We start from the raw sequence: 16,841 nt of genomic DNA on the forward strand, positions 1-16,841 counted from the left end.
GTTTTCGCTGCTTTATTAAGACGCGACAAGTACTATTCAAGATAATTACACGATTGAATTACGTGACAGAGTCACTAGTCACGGTGTGTTTCAGTGTGTGCTGTTATCGCCAGTTGTACCAAATAAAATCCTGCAGTTTGTTTCTGAAATGTTCTTACAGTTTTGAATAGCGTAAGCTGTCAGAACTCAAATATGAAATAACAGAAGCCAAATTTTTAAAAAAGAGTTTGCCATTTAAATGTTGACCGAGAGCGCTAATCAAATTATGATATTCGATACGTTGTTGTTGACGTCTTTCGTCACGAGATAGTAAAATTTGTTAAATTTTGGCCTTTTAGAATGTTTAAAGTATTAATCGGTGTGGACTAAAAGCTCTTTCCCACTATCTTTTAAACTTAAAACGGTTAAAATCTGAGATTTATTGAGTTACCAATATAAAACGGTCGGAGTTTGCTCAATGAACTAATTTGCATAATCGGCTGTCACGCTAGCAAAATCGCTAAAAGTTTGAAGTCACCACGGCGAAAAAAATTAATACGTGCAAGATGTATTTATATTTTTCTGCTGTCAAACATCTTATTAGAAGAAACCAAGCGGAGTTTTCAATGGTTTGGTCTGGACTTGAGCAATATCAACCAAGAAAGAGAGAACACTTTTGACCAATTTCAGAAAGCTGTCGACTAACGAGTGTCTAAATAAATTATGACGAACCTCTGAATAAACGAATATCAAAATTGAAATGCGCTTTATACGCCTTATATATCACACAGTTTAAGAATGCAAAAGATTTTTTTGCTGCATGCGGTGTGATACGAGGACCGGGCTTTTCAACTTTTGAAATTTTCCATGTCGCAAGAGGTCAAAAAAGGGCCTTTTGCAGCTTTGTCTTTTGAGGCTGTAAAAATTTTGTTTTAACATAGAGATTTCAAGAAACTAATATGGTTTTATTTACTAGCTACCAAAGATACTTTATTGGGCAAAATTTGAGGGAAAACTTTGTTCCGATGCGAAATGCCTTTGGACCGCTCTTACAGAGATCGCCTCTTAATATGAAAACAAACAAATTAATTTACTTCCTTGATTCTTCTGCAGTTGCCCTTGGAGCGAGTTTATTCGTTTTCCTCGCTTGGCTCTTAAGCTTACCGCTTTTTAATTAATTCATATCTGACGGTGGAGAATATTTCCATGTTCATGTAGGATAATTTCTCGCAGTTTCCACGCCAAGGGAAATGTCAATGAAAAGGGGCTCAGTGCATACATTAGACTGACGGCTCCACAAATAAAAGATTGTCCAGCGCTTGGTCTAATAAAAACCTTACACAAATCGGCCAACGACAAGCGGACAAATTTAATAAGTAATTGATAATACTTAAAGGACCTTTTCCACTGGCGCTTACGTTTGGCCGTTACGTTCAGCGGGCCTGGGAAAGAGAATGTCTATGGTACCTACAGCCGAACAGGAAAAGACAACCACATTTTATTAGCTGCCTGATATGACTGACGTATGACGTGTGTTGGAAAAAAAACTTTAAGGACGAAAAGAGATGGTTAAAGATATTTTCGAAACAGGGCACTGAAGGCTACAGATTGTGGTAAGTACTGTCTGTGAAAACACCTGATTCACATCCATCATGATTAGAACATCGGTTTTTAAAACTGCTTCAAACCTCGTCCTGATATGAGTGATGTGATAAATGACTTGGCGGAAGAGAATTCCGACATGTGCGATAGAAATTGAAATAAATTCATAAACGGCAAAGTTGGTTAAACGTTTTTAAGCCCACTTAGACCTACCAAACATTGACTAAATTCGACGAATTAACTGGTATTTTAACCGACACTGGACATGATGATTTCTTTCAAGATTAAATTCCGGCATCCTCTGAGTTAGCCGAAGGGCTATCTACTAACGCACCAACCTTGCGCAGAATTCCAACCGTTATGTGAAAAATATGAATTCCGAATGTCCATCACTAAATCTTAAATGAAATTCATTTTGTTTTTTCCAATGAAGGAAAGATAAGGAGAGACGGATATTTGTTATCCTACTTTTAATGCGGCGCCATTTGATGAAAATATATTTCGGTTTTGTAAGTCTAACTTTTTTACCGATGACAATTGTGAGCATGCAAAAATGAAACAATTAATTTTTGTTACAGGTAACATCCGGTCTCAGTACACATTGTTTTGCAAGAACTGTTGGGTTCTTAACCCAAAATTACAATCAAGACTTGTTACAGTACTGAATTGGAGCTTCTGTCTTGAAACGGTAAGCTATTTGTGCTCAATGAGTATCTCTTCGCGAGCTGTTCATTTTCCAGTTAGTGCTATTTGCGTCATCGAAGACAAAGTTGGTAAATAACAGGAACATCTGGTTTGATCAGTGTTCTACCCTAAAAAGACAACACATTGCTCTCTCCGTTTTTTTTTAAGGGTGTTAATCTAAATAAGACGGAAATATCTTAACAATCACGTGATGTCATGATCGAGAGGATCTTGCTTGGCTTCATGTTAGTGACGATCAACAAATGAGACCTCTTTTAGGGAGGGGAGGGAAAGGTGAATAATGAACCTGAACTACTACTACAACAAGAGGAATTTTCCTAAGAGTGTACAACATCGGTCATCTATTTGAGTTTATACATTCTCTTTATTCGGGCAAGCGATTTAAACTTGAAAAGTAGTGCCGAATTATGAAAAGTTGAAAATCTATTTCTCATGATATTCTCGGGCCTTGTTATATCGGACCAAGTGAATGGAACAAAGTTCCTAGGTTTCCATAGCTTGTTGCTTCTCCATCCCTGTCGCCAATTTCTATACTGATAGCGAGTGTTTTATCCTGATATTCTCCACAGATTCTTTTCCTGAATCTTATCGAAAATTTTCAGTAGTAGTGGATAATTAAGGGGGGGGGGGGGTAAATTTTTCTAATGGGGAAGAGGGCGGAGAGGAGTTTTTATCATAATGTGACAATGATTTAGGAGCAAACCATGGTGTTTATTTATCATTACTGCTGTGGGAGCTGCTTACAAACAACCGAAGATCCTTTTGGTCACGGCCCTCCTGAATAGTCTAAGAAGGTAAAGCTGTTGTTACGATTTTTTGACAACTTGAAGGAAAAATGAGAACTGTGATCAAAGTTATTTAACAAAAAACAAAAAAAAAAAGAAACTTTTAAACTCTCAGATAATATTTTGAGGAATTGGGGCTTTTTTAATCAAAATGACTCGTGATGTTCTGGCCGTTCACAGCGAATACAGCAGAACTGGAAACGATTTCAAAATTAAATTTTTGTCTAACACTAATCGAATGATTGCGCCGGGCGATATCCTTAGTTTTCGCTTGACGCTATAAAATCCAAAATTAAAAATATTACGGCACACAAGAGTAATGACGTTTTACCCCGAAAGGAAAAAAACGCATGAAAAATGAAACTTTTCGCCAGCCATAAACATGACCTCCAATGCTTTTCCTAAATATTTAAATGGCTGGCTCAGGAAGATATCATGAATGTATAAAAATCTTGGTATCGAGTGATTGTTTCTCTCCTGAGTCGTCAAATAAGTCTTTACAAGAACGCAACGCGTAACGTATCATTTTTATGTCGAAAAGAAACAATATTCATTTACTTTACGATCATTACATTTGTAGTCTATAAGAAGGAACAAAACTGGCCTCCTCAAACTACACCCCATCAAATTTTGTCCGAAATTTGGGCGATCGCCTATTCAGTGGGAAATAACTGACTCCGGAAGAAAGACAGAGCCACATTGGTATAAATTTCGTCGATGGTTCTTGGCTTTAAGCCGACTCTGTCCGTTTACTTTCAGTTTGATGGCGTGACAAGAGACAAAAAATATAATTTTCATAAATTCTTGACTTTATACCATGGAGGTCTTCTACTTTTTTCCAGTAAAAAGTTGACTTCCTTCGGAAGATCTTATACAAGTCCCTTTACCCTCATCAAAATGAATAACGAACGTTTCTAACTTCAAAAGGCAATTTGCATCAATACTGACTGTTGTAGAAATCCAAACAACACTAGTATTGTTACCAAAGCTTCAAAAAAATGATCATAAGAATAACAACATTAGCAGCTTACAGAAATCTCACTGCTTCCCCCCTCTTTGAAAAGAAGCTATGGCTTCTTCCATTGAGTGAGATATATAAAGGAAAACAGATCATTGTTTATATTTCGATACCTTACATCACTTTTCCAAAAACGTCGACAAATAATGCACTTTTTCAAGGATTTTCACAATCAAAATGCAAGATTATCAAATAAAGTTCGTATCGATTATGTACGGGCAATTGTAACAACCACTCCATAGAATACAGGACTTTACAGAAAAGTAGCTTATATAGAACATTTTTTGAACACATGCAAAACCTGTGAGTCATAATATATATTTAGTAAGCAGATCAAAGAAAATCTACCCTCTGATTTAATTTCTAGAAACGCGAGCTTGTTGCAAGGAAATGCGATTATTATTAAAGCCTATTAAGATATGGGCTGGGCAGTTTCGAATTAGCAGTAAGCAGTATGGTGCGACACGAACTCTCTTGAGAGCCCAGTAAATCGGTTTTGTTGAAAGCATTGTTCCTTCTTACACAATTGAATTGAATTACTGTAAACTACATATGAATCAGCAGGTCAAATGAAACTTATTGTGTTCTGTTAGCCCGTTAAATTTTCCAGTTGGTCTCTGATCTGCGTGATTCGCGTGACAGTGTAACGAACACCCCGCTTAGAGCATCAGTTTTTAAAACTGCTTCAAACCTCGTCCTGTTATGAGCGATGTGATTAATGACTTGGCGGAAGAGAATTCTGATATGTGCGATTGAATATGAAAGAAATTCATAAACGGCAAAGTCGAATTAACGTTTTTAACCCCACCTAGACCTACCAAACATTGACTAAATTCGACGAATTAACTGGTATTTTAACCGACACTGGACAAGATGATTTCTTTCAGGCTACCTTCTCTGAAGATTAAATTCCGACATCCTCTGAATTAGCCGAAGGGCCATCTACCAACGCACCAACCTCGAGCAGAGTTTCAACCTTTACGTGAAAAATTTGAATTTCGAATGTCCATTAGAAAAGCTCAAATGAAATTCATTTTGTTCCTTTCATTGAAGGAAAGATAAGGAGAGGCGGATATTTGTTATCCAACTTATGAAGCGCCATCTAATGTATGTAAATGTATTTCGGTTTTGTACGTCTAACTTTTTTTACCGATGACAGATGTGAGCATGCAAAAATGAATTGTTTCATTTTTGGGATCAATATCAGTATCTGGGCAACTGCCCACCTACCCCTCCCCTAACTCAACAACAGTCAATTGACAACAAGTTAAGGTTAATGTTGGTTTAGGGGAGGGGTAAGTGGGCAGTTGCCCAGATACTGATATTGATCCCAAAAATGAAACAATTCCCTTTGGTTACATGTAACATTCGGTCTCAGTATACACTGTTTTGCAAGAGTCGTTGGATTTTTAACACAAAATTACAATCAAGACTTGTTATAGTGCTGAATTGAAGCTTCTGTCTTGAAACAGTAATCTATTTGTGTTCGATGACTATCACTTCATGAGCTGTTCATTTTCTAGTGCGATTTGCGTCATCGAAGACAAAGTTGGTAAATAAGAGGAACGGCTGAGTTGATCAGTGTTGTACCCTTAAAAGACATCACATTGCTCTCTCCGTTTATCTCTTACGGGTGTTAATCTAAATAAGACGGAAATATTGTAACGATCACGAGATGTCATGATCGCGAGGATCTCGCTTCATGTAAGTGAGAAATGATACCTCTTTTAGGGAGGGGAGGGAAAGGGGAAAATTGAACCTGAACCACTCTTACAAAGAGGAATTTTCCTAAAAATATACAACATTGGTCATCTATTTGAGTTTATACATTCTCTTTATTCGGGTAAACGATTTAAACTTGAAAAGTAGTGCACCGGGCGATAAGCCGAATTATTAAAAGTTGAAAATTCTATTTCTCCTGATATTCTCGGGCCTTGTCATATTGACCGAGTGATTGGAACAAAGTTCCTAGGTTTCCGTAGCTTGTTGCTTCTCCATCCCTGTCACCAATTTCTATTCTGATGGCGAGTGCTTTCTCCTGATATTCTCGGGCCTTGTCATATTGACCGAGTGATTGGAACAAAGTTCCTAGGTTTCCGTAGCTTGTTGCTTCTCCATCCCTGTCACCAATTTCTATTCTGATGGCGAGTGCTTTCTCCTGATATTCTCGGGCCTTGTCATATTGACCAAGTGATCGGAACAAAGTTCCAAGGTTTCCGTAGCTTGCCGTAGCAGCACTCTGCGAACGGTAGTTGTAAAATTTCTTTATTCTCCGACGCGTTTCGTTTAACTACCGTAGACTTCGGGGAGTTTTACAATTTAACACCAAACACCTATATTTATAAGCCATAGTTAGGGGCTACACGGGAGTCAATGACCATAAGGGCTTGGCCAGACCTATGAATAGGAACAGGTGATGTTGCGGAAAATTTGAAATTTTTTTGGGGCAAGGTGGGAGAATTCATTTGGGGACCACAGTTTTGGTTTTCTTTTTTCGTCACGCAGCAAGTTACAAAACGTAAATATAATACTTCTTGGTTTCTTTCCGGATGCCACCAATGCCTTTTTCGATACCTCTATTGTTTAATACAGCAGTAAAAGATATATGTGCCATCAACACTTTTGAAAAATTGCTTAACATTTTATTTAGCGAAGTATACTGTTGATATTTCGGCTTTATAACACTATTGTTTTCCGCAACTATAACTGATATGTCTCTATACGAAGTATTAAATTTGTTTCCCCGCTGACCACTCGTATTTCGGTCTTTTCTTCTTTCCCCACTCGTCGCCCGTGATGTCGTAACTCCCTAGAATAGACGGCAAAGGTGTGTTCCTCTAGGCCTCTTTGATTGACAATGTAAAATATCGATCTACGAACAAGGGGCTAGAGTCCAAACTCCGTAGAAAATATGTATTAAACTTGTTTAATGCACCACAACATTTGGCTAAAATAAAATAAAATAAAATAAAAGTATGCGAAAAATGTCTACCTCAGTTTTCCAATGTCAAGGTTAGAGTTCTTTGACGTGATTTGCTAACTTAACTGTGAAATCAAGTAAGCCGCGCGTGAACACAAAAAGAATACAAGGCAGGGAGGGGAAGATAAAAATTGAAATTTAAAGATAAACAGTCCGTGTATAAGTTTTCACTAATTTCTCCTTTTTTTTTTAACTGAGAAGAAACAGGGTCAAGATGGACAGCATAAAAGAAGCTATATCAGCTATCTTCATAGGTAGTGTGGTCGCCGTGTTCCTTGGCAAAACTGGTCGCGTGTTGCAAGCCATCGAGGTATACAAGGAATGTTTGATTATATTACACAGTCAGGCGCGGGCTATCGATAGTTCATTGGCAAACTTAATATTCCGTGTCATCTACTTGAAATTAATCTGTGCTTACGATTATATAAAGGATTACACAAGTACAGAAAAATACCTGAGAGAACTCCTCCTATACCTGGATTCTAATGACACCGCTGAAAAAGGAAGGCTACATTTAAAACTGGCAGAAATACTCCAGAAACAAAGTAAATTAATGGAGGCCTGGAGATTTTACGAATCAGCAATCAACATCATGAAAACGATGGAAAACATACATGGCCAGGCACTGTGTTACTCAAAGCTCGGAAAAATGTTCCAGTCGCATAGTCAATATGACAAGGCCCGAGAATATCAAGAGAAAGCACTCGCTCTCAGAATAGAAATTGGTGACAGGGATGGAGAAGCAACAAGCTACGGAAACCTAGGAACTTTGTTCAAATCACTCGGTCAATATGACAAGGCCCGAAAATATCAAGAGAAAGCACTCGCTATCAAAATAGAAATTGGTGACAGGGATGGAAAAGCATCAAGCTACGGAAACCTAGGAACTTTGTTCCAATCACTCGGTCAATATGACAAGGCCCGAGAATATCAAGAGAAAGCACTCGCTCTCATAATAGAAATTGGTGACAGGGATGGAGAAGCAACAAGCTACGGAAACCTAGGAGCTTTGTTCCAATCACTCGGTCAATATGACAAGGCCCGAGAATATCAAGAGAAAGCACTCGCTATCAAAATAGAAATTGGTGACAGGGATGGAGAAGCAACAAGCTACGGAAACCTAGGAACTTTGTTCCAATCACTCGGTCAATATGACAAGGCCCGAGAATATCAAGAGAAAGCACTCGCTCTCATAATAGAAATTGGTGACAGGGATGGAGAAGCAACAAGCTACGGAAACCTAGGAACTTTGTTCCAATCACTCGGTCAATATGACAAGGCCCGAGAATATCAAGAGAAAGCACTCGCTATCAATATAGAAATTGGTGACAGGGATGGAGAAGCATCAAGCTACGGAAACCTAGGAACTTTGTTCCAATCACTCGGTCAATATGACAAGGCCCGAGAATATCAAGAGAAAGCACTCGCTATCAAAATAGAAATTGGTGACAGGGATAGAGAAGCAACAAGCTACGGAAACCTAGGAACTTTGTTCCAATCACTCGGTCAATATGACAAGGCCCGAGAATATCAAGAGAAAGCACTCGCTATCAAAATAGAAATTGGTGACAGGGATGGAGAAGCATCAAGCTACGGAAACCTAGGAACGTTGTTCAAATCACTCGGTCAATATGACAAGGCCCGAGAATATCAAGAGAAAGCACTCGCTATCAGAATAGAAATTGGTGACAGGGATGGAGAAGCATCAAGCTACGGAAACCTAGGAACTTTGTTCCAATCACTCGGTCAATATGACAAGGCCCGAGAATATCAAGAGAAAGCACTCGCTATCAAAATAGAAATTGGTGACAGGGATGGAGAAGCAACAAGCTACGGAAACCTAGGAACTTTGTTCCAATCACTCGGTCAATATGACAAGGCTCGAGAATATCAAGAGAAAGCACTCGCTATCAAAATAGAAATTTGTGACAGGGATGGAGAAGCAACAAGCTACGGAAACCTAGGAGCTTTGTTCCAATCACTCGGTCAATATGACAAGGCCCGAGAATATCAAGAGAAAGCACTCGCTATCAAAATAGAAATTTGTGACAGGGATGGAGAAGCAACAAGCTACGGAAACCTAGGAGCTTTGTTCCAATCACTCGGTCAATATGACAAGGCCCGAGAATATCAAGAGAAAGCACTTGCTATCAGAATAGAAATTGGTGACAGGGATGGAGAAGCAACAAGCTACGGAAACCTAGGAACTTTGTTCCAATCACTCGGTCAATATGACAAGGCCCGAGAATATCAAGAGAAAGCACTCGCTATCAAAATAGAAATTGGTGACAGGGATGGAGAAGCAACAATTTACGGAAACCTAGGAACTTTGTTCCAATCACTCGGTCAGTATGGAAAGGCTGAGGACTATCTAAAGAAGGCAATGAAAGTTAGAAAGGGTATCGATAACAGAACCGGAGAAGCACCAGACTACACAAGCCTTGGTGCAATTTCTTGTAAGCGTGGTGAATATGACAAGGCTCAAGAATATTTCCAGAAAGCCCTTACAATTTGCATGGACATCGGTGATAGAGAAAAGATAGTAGTCTGCTACAACAATTTAGGATTGTGTTACCAATCGCTTGGTAAAAATGACATAGCCGAAGAATACCTTAAGCAAGCTCTCCTACTAAGTAGGGATATTGGACACAACTTGAACGAGTTTGGATGCCTTTGTAATCTATCGGTGTTAATAGCGTCACAAGGTCATCTTGAAGAGGCTTCTTCGTATCTTTTTCAAGGCATCCAAAAGTTCGAAACTTTGAGAGGTTTTCTTAAAGAAAACGATGAGTTTCAAATATCTCTTTTAGAAAAGTACGGCACCTTTCCCTACAAGTTGTTCAGCAGGTTGCTTTCTTCCACTGGAAAGCCTGAAGACGCCCTCTACGTCGAAGAGCTGAGAAGGGCAAGAGGCCTGGCTGACTTGATGACAGCTCAATACTCTGTTCAAGAGCAGATCTCAAGCGATCCAAAATCTTGGTGCGGCATTCAAGGGATCATCAGAAAAGAAACTGACTCTGCATGCCTGTACATTTCGGTTGGTGGAGATGAGGTACGGTTTTGGATAATAAAAGCAACGGGAGCTATTCTTTTTTCAGAAAAGAAAGTGAACCTGGACCCAAACAAGATGACCGGAATAGTCCCTGAGATAGATGAGTTTTTTAAAGAACTGATGTCACTTCGCCGCAACGACCTATCAGGGCTGCATTACTGTGATACCGAAGATTTCAAAACAAGTCTTCACTTGTGTTACAACATAATCATTGCTCCCGTGGCCAGTTTACTGAAGCAGCCCGAGATCATAATTGTCCCTGATTCCTGTGTGTACCAAGTGCCATTTGCAGCCTTGGCTGACGAAGGAGGCAAGTATTTATCAGAGACATGCAGGATTCGGTTGGTTCCCTCTCTCACGACTCTGAAGCTTGTTCAAGACAGTCCTCCAGACTATCACAGTCAGACCGGGGCACTGGTAGTGGGTGACCCTGTGGTTAGAACGGTGATTTACAAGGGAAGGTGCAGAAATATGATACCATTGCCGTATGCAAGAAAGGAAGCAGAGATGATTGGAACACTTCTTGGCGTAAGGCCTTTGATAGGAGAGTACGCTACAAAGCATTCTGTACTCCAAGCGATAAATTCAGTGAGCCTGATACACATTGCTGCGCATGGAGATCCCGAAAGAGGGGAGATTGCTCTTTCTCCTGAGCACCCTACCCTACTCCCACCTTTTCCTAGTGAAGAAGAGTATCTTTTGACGATGGCAGATATTTCAAAAACTCGATTGCGAGCTAAACTAGTGGTGCTTAGTTGTTGTCACAGTGCTCGTGGGCAGATTAGAACCGAGGGAGTTATTGGAATTGCCCGAGCGTTCTTGGGATCCGGAGCTCGTTCAGTGTTAGCGGCACGATGGGCCCTGGATGACACAGCCACAGAGCAGTTCATGACTTGTTTCTACAAACATTTGTACCGCGGTGAAAGCGCAAGTGAATCTCTCCAGAAGGCCAGGAAGTGGATGAGAAATAACGGCTTTGACAAAGTTTCTCAATGGGCGCCATTTATGATCATGGGCGACAACGTGACATTTGATTTTGGAAATTGGCCGGTGCCTAGCGCACCTTAAGAGCCATGACTTTGATAAAAGCTCTGTAGCAGAATGAACTAGATTTAGTAAAGCTCACAACTATTCAATTACAAGCCTGTAAAAAGAGGACGCCATCTGCGAAGGACAACTCGGATCGATACACAGAGGAGAGCAGTTCTGTAAAATGCTTATCAGACATCTAAGTTTATTAATTTGAAACAAGACAGCGTGTAGTGTATTTCTTTATAAGAGCCCGAAGTTAAAAAATTCCAATTATTTTTTTAAGTCATAAGTTCAGTGAACAAGCCAAGCAAACTGTGACAGTTTTTAGGTTTCGAACGCGGTTAGTTCTTCAAGGAAAGAAAATTTAAATCCTTTTTCAAATGTGATTAGTTAGTCAATTCAAGAGAATTTTAAACAAATGTGTGACCTTGGAAAAGAAGTGTTTTCTGAGCTTAAAGTTTTGGAAATTTCTTGCAAGGCTTTTGACAAAAATATTGTGGTTTAACATGCCAAAATAAATATATTTAAAGAAAAGAAAAAAGGAGATACTCTTAATCGTATAATAATGCAAACCTTTGTATTCTCATAAATACTCCAGTAATTTTATCAATTTAACCCTTTAACCCCTAAGACTTACTAGCATCTAATTTCTCCTTACAGTGTCACTCCTGACTCAAATATTAAGGTCATGAGAATTATGGAAATGATGAGGGTTTAATTAACCCTTATATTAATATTAATATTATATTAATATTATATAAATATTAAGGTCATGAGAATAATGGAAATGATGAGGGTTTAATTAACCCTTATGTTAATATCAATATTATATTAATATTATATAAATATTAAGGTCATGAGAATAAAGGAAATGATGAGGGTTTAATTAACCCTTCGTACTCAACATCAGTATGCATATTCTCGCTCCTTGGTAGGCACAAGCACGTCCTTTTGCGGTGAAAGAAGCGATGTAAATGAAATACACAAATCTAGACCGGATAAAAGCCCTGAAAAAACTTTAAACATTTTTTTTTGCAATATTTTGTAAGTTTGTCGCTTTCCCAGCCCGCTCTTTCGCTCGACTTTACTGACTGAGGGTCAGAGAGAATCAGAGAGAATCAGTCCATAAAATTTCCGTACCGTTTTTCCGATACAAGACTTTAAAGCCTGTCCGACCTCTTTTTCATTACCATAAACCGCAGCGCAGTCGATGTGTCTGTATCCAGCTTTTATCGCCATTTCTACGGTAGAGGTGACCTTATCTGGTTTGCTTTTCCATGTCCCAAGACCAAGAGCGGGTAGCGAACCACCGTTGCTTAATTTGATGGTTTCCGTGTGATTTTATGGCACAAACAAAAGCTCTCCCAGATGTCCTGCACATTAGTCAAGCAGCTTTGATGAGGACCAAAGAACAGAATAAGACCTCATTAATGTCCTTTAAATCTCTCTTAGGGCTGTTTCTGTTTGGTATTATTCCTTAGGGTAAGGATAAGAACCTCATTACTCGAGCTTCTGTTACAACGCTTGAGTCGCTTTCCTCCGCGGCGTTCCAAGTGTAGACGCGGAGAACTAGTGATGAGAATCGCGAGCCTCTCCCACTGGGTGCTACCGTCTTCCCAAATATCTGGGGGGTGATACAGAGGCCGAAATTTTTGCCTAAGTACATTGATTATTCAACAAAATAAAATTATCTGGCCGGTTTTTTTTCTTTTCACTGAATCCTTGATCAAATTACACCCATGTAGACCGTACAAACGAAGAGGAAATTTGGAAAAGAAAATGTTTGTAAAGTCAACGACCGCTGGTGAATTAGTGTAAAATTGGAGTTTTTTAAACTAATCACAATAAAAGCATCAAGAAATTATAATTTTTATAATTAATTTGAGAATAGCTTGGGTTTATAAATATTTCTGAAGCACCTACAAGTGCCCTGATTGGTTATAAACCCAGCTTTATTGCACGAGTAACCCATAGAAAATTAAAACATACTGTTGTTTTGTTTTAAGTTTAGTTTATAAAGCAGGAGACCTTAAATACTATCAGTTAACTGGCAAAATAACCCACTTAGGATGTTGGGAGAACAAGAGAAAAGTGAATGAATCATTGGCGTCTTGCACATGATTTATAACCTTTTCCTGTGCTACCTCAACATCCCATTAGTGGGTTGTTATGCTGGTAAACAGATAGAAAGTGCAGATAATTGCTTAAGTATTATTGTGAAAGGTGTTATTGAAAGTGCTGTTTTATATTGATAATTTAAATTTAATCATTTTCCCAAGATGTAAGATTCAGGCTAATCAATTGAGACGTTTCGACTGCTAATTACTTCGTTAGGTGAGGAAGTTGAAAGGTTTTGTTTTGCTATTTGTAACACCATAATTTGATGTTCTTGGTGGGTTATGGTGCGCTGTCATCGGTGCATTTTGATCCTCATTATTATTCTGAGTATTGGACATCATTCCCTTATAGCTTTGTCTTTTTACCGATTGGCTATCATGCTTTTTGATGGTAAGGCATCCATGCTTCAGGAATTTCAATTCCGTTATCTTTATTGATGTTATTAGGATTAATGCACAAGTGGCTGGCTTGTTTAACCTTTCATGTGTTACAGGGAGAGTCATGATCAATATACCTAACTTAGTCCTAAAGAGGAACATGTCTTGTTCCATTGACGTGTTCTGAAACAGCCATATTCTGAATGCAAGCGAGCTGTAGCATGAAAGTGCAGTAGATAGCGGTAACTACCCTTGAAACAATAAGGGCCATGTGTTCAATATTTTTCCTTTTTTCGTCTTTGCAGGAATTCAACTGCAATGGAACAGTTGTTAAAACCCAGAATATGGGGAGGTGATACAGCTACAAGGTGACCAGCGTCAGAATATCAGTGATTTTCTGAAACAGCTGAAACTGGCCAAACCAGACCAGATACACATGCATGGTTTCTAGAACTTACTCCTTAGCATCAGGGTTTGCATGTATATAAGTTTACTCTTATTACTAAGTAAGATCTAGAAACAACCATCAAAGTGAAGGCTGATTCAGATCTAACTAAGAACGCTGTTTTGTGGTAAACTTTAGTACTAATTATGTTCACCTTAAAATCAGAAATTTTTTTTGAAGATTTATGTTTAGCTATATATGTTGAGTTGATGGTTTCAGTTCTTTGGTGGCTTCTCTTACTTCATGTGTTCATGACAGCCACAAAAATAGTTTTAACACTAGCCAATAACTTGGAAAACATAAGCAATAAAAAAAGAAACATTTCTTACTGGCATTGGTTTGTTTGTTTTCTGTTAATGTGAACAATAGGTCATTTTACAGCTGTGTACTTAGTTGCCAAGCCTTTGATTTGGAGTGAGGCTGAAGGTGACCTTGTTGTGATAGAGCGAGACCAGTATCTAGTTAGCATGATAACAAATCAATTTACATTTGAAAAGCAGCAAGATTTGTATCATAACAAGGTCACCCTTAACCTGGTTCCTATTCAAAGGCTTGGCAACCAAGCACACAACTATAAAATGGACTATTGGTTGAGATTATATCTCATGTCAATGTAAACCTTCAACTCTCATACATTGTTAATGACCAAGACAAAATTTCTCCTAACCATATCAATACAATATCAAGCACACAAGTGATGAGAATAAAGAAAAATTTCAATTAGGTATTATTAGTTGATCAAATACAAAATACTCTAAACTAAAATTATAAGAATTGTATAACAGACAGTAAGAAGAATTACTACTGAGATATTGGGGGCCTGAAAAGATAAATGTATTATTTCCTACCCAGTTTTTAATAAATTTGTTTTATTTGAGTGTACACCATGTCACCGTCTTTTCATCCAGCGGATAGAAACAACAGAAAATATAAACATACTGTAATTTAATTGTTAGTGAGGAAAACTTCTTCAGTCTACTTTTCTCCGTATAATTCCTCTGGTACTGACAAGGAGAATTTACTTAACAATCAAAGGTTGTTAAGTTGGTGATCAGTTGCCATATTCTCATTATCTTAAAGAATGACTCGGTAGTATTATTGTGAGGATTAATTAAAAACTGGTCACTCCAGGGGTTTATTAAGGTTAAAAACACAAATATCTACATCAAAAACTATTAAATACCTATAAATTCCCTTGTCATGAAAACTTAGCAATCCCATCAGATTTCTGAAAGAATCGTCCAAACGCATCGATCTGAGGCTCGGCACATGCTTTCTCTAGCTCGCCCCAGGCTTGTCACCGCTCACTCGAAAAGGACCCGGAGGCTGAGAGAAGATCCTAGCGAATAACTGCAAGACAATTAACATGAGACCAAACAAATTAATTTACTTCCTTGCTTCTTCTCCAGTTGTCCTTGGAGCGAGTTCATTCGTTTTCCTCACTTGGCGCATAAGCTTACAGGTTGTCCATTAATCCATATTTGACGGTGGAGATATTTCCATGTTCATGTTGGGTAGTTTCTCACAGTTTCCACGTCAAGTGAGTTGTCAGTGAAAAGGCGCTCGGTGCATACAATGGAATAACGCTCCACAAATAAAAGATTGTCCTGCGCTTGGTCTAATAGAAATCCTACGTAAATCGGCTGACGACGAGCGGACAAAAATAAATAGGTATTTGATAATACTTCAAAAACTCATTAATAATTCATAAGCCCATTAACCTATCAAATGGTAGATAATACATCACGTGCAGTGACTTTATATCGATAAACCTCATCCTTATTTGTACGCGGTGTTTTATCAGATATAAAGACACTGCACGTGACTTATGAATATTAATTAATTATCAACACAGAAACTGACACAACAAATGGTGGGAACATATTTAATGTTCTTTCAACAAATTTCACACAGTAAATTTACTTTTGCACCAAATTAATAGTACAGTTGTGAAATACACATCTGGAAAAATTCTCTATTCCATTAGTACAGTAATCTGGTAAAGGCATATTAGACAATACATCATCTGAAACTTCGAATTCAAGATCAGTGGTGAGATTTGATTTTCTTGCATACTAATTTAATCCCTAATGTTTTTCTCGTATGCTAATTTATAGCGTTCACAAAAGCATAATTGTTATGAACTCTCTTGACACACGCTTTTCCAAGAATGTTTTTGAAGCCGTTCAAAAAACTCGCAGCACGTGTTTTATCGGGTCAAAAACCACTCGGCTACGCCTCGTGGTTTTAAACCCGATAAAACAATCCTGCTCGTTTTTTAAACATTACTTAAAGGACCTTTTCCACTGACGCTTATGTTTGTCCGTTCAGCAGGCCTGGGAAAGAGAATGATTACGGAATCGACAGTCGAACAGAAATAGACAATCACACTTTATTGGCTGCTTGATGTGACTGACGTATGACGTGTGTTGGAAAAAACTCAAAGGACGAAAAGAGACGGTTAAAATTATTTTCAAAGCAGGGCACTGAAGGCTACAGATTGTGGTAAGTACTTTCTATGAAAACAACTGATTCGCTTCCATTCTTTTGCCTTGACATAGACTAAGGAAATCGCCGGTTTTATTTTCCCAGTTTGTCTCTGATTTGCGTGATTCGCGTGACAATGTAACGAACACCCCAGTAAAACAGACGGCAAAGGTGTGTTCCTCTTTGATGGATAATGTAAAAAGTCCATCTACGAAAAAAGGCTTGAGTCCAAACTCCGTAGAAGAGGTATCAAACTTGTTA

The 16,841-nt window shown here is 38.5% G+C and overlaps 1 pseudogene; it reads left to right on the plus strand.

The window, feature by feature from the left end:
- Positions 1-7,283: 7,283 nt before the first annotated feature.
- Positions 7,284-11,198, plus strand: LOC136277856 (tetratricopeptide repeat protein 28-like; annotated as a pseudogene).
- Positions 11,199-16,841: the final 5,643 nt, after the last annotated feature.

The sequence above is a fragment of the Pocillopora verrucosa genome, chromosome 13 (genome assembly GCF_036669915.1).
Source record: "Pocillopora verrucosa isolate sample1 chromosome 13, ASM3666991v2, whole genome shotgun sequence".
Taxonomy (NCBI): domain Eukaryota; kingdom Metazoa; phylum Cnidaria; class Anthozoa; order Scleractinia; family Pocilloporidae; genus Pocillopora; species Pocillopora verrucosa.